The 1047-nt window shown below is 45.5% G+C and overlaps 1 protein-coding gene across 2 annotated transcripts in view; it reads right to left on the bottom strand.

The window, feature by feature from the left end:
- The window catches only part of ssr2 (signal sequence receptor, beta), a 5336-nt gene that overhangs the window by 2727 nt on the left and 1562 nt on the right, over nucleotides 1-1047 (bottom strand). The gene's annotated exons all lie outside the window — the stretch shown is intronic.

Below are 1047 nucleotides of genomic sequence, written 5' to 3'. Positions count from 1 at the left end.
TGCTCTAGTTGGGAGGGGTGGATGCCTGGGAGTCCGGCTTGGCCCGCCGGGCTCACATGCAATCTGCTGTTGGTAAATTATATAAAGAGCAGGGGGTTCCCATACTTCGGTAGAGTCTGCTGTGGGTTGCGTACGGGACGCCCAGCTGGTTACACAGGGGACCTACCGGGGTGTTGGCTCTCCACCTATTGGCGACGGTAAGCTGGTTTCTGTTTATGTGTAACCGAGTGTGAGGGACTGTGGGTTGAGATTGACAATAAACGCCATATATTGTACCAGTCTAACCTGAGTCCAGTGTGATCATTTCCTGAGTGCCGATCGACCCCCGATCCTCTTAAATTTATTTCAATACAACCATGAAGGAACAAACTCCGTCTGCAAGAATCAATTAGCAACAAACTAAAAAGAGTCACATGTAAGTGCAACAGTTAAGTGCTGTTTTTTTTTTCTTAACCAATCTTTTTATTTTTGCCGCACAGAAGAAGTGTAGACATTCAGCTCTCATGATGTCAATAGGGAGTTCATCCCATCAATTAGGAGCCAGCCATCCATACAGCTCTATATCCATCTGTTTATCTCAAGTTTACCTTATGAAAAATGTCTCCAGAAGACACCCAGATAAATCTCTAAAGTAACTAAAGTACTATATTTGTCACATTCTGCAAACATTTCACAGGTTTCCAGATGCTGAGGGATCAACCAGGGCTTCCTGACTGGCCCGTCCTGGACAAACACAAGCATCTCTACAACAACACAATGTGTCCCCAACATTCAGGTCCCTATGAGAAGTGGAGCCTCCCCTTGACTCAACGACTGGGCTCTTGTAGACAGTCAGAACCATTGGCTACACGGTGTCGGAACAGCAGCCAGCTGTGCCTGAGAGCATTCCATTTCAGAACACTCTAATTAAATCACAATTAAAAGTGACATGATCAGCTGTTAGCACGGTTGTTAAAAGAGAAACTTAGGCAGACAAGCCAGCTCAATTGTTTCTACTTGATGTTTGTTCCCTCCTCAGATTTGATTCGAATCGTGAGGTGCCAAGAG

This window comes from Etheostoma cragini, chromosome 14 (assembly GCF_013103735.1).
Source record: "Etheostoma cragini isolate CJK2018 chromosome 14, CSU_Ecrag_1.0, whole genome shotgun sequence".
NCBI classification, from domain to species: domain Eukaryota; kingdom Metazoa; phylum Chordata; class Actinopteri; order Perciformes; family Percidae; genus Etheostoma; species Etheostoma cragini.
The sequence above is the reverse complement of the archived record's forward strand: the minus strand, read 5'-3'. Positions and strand labels throughout refer to the sequence as shown.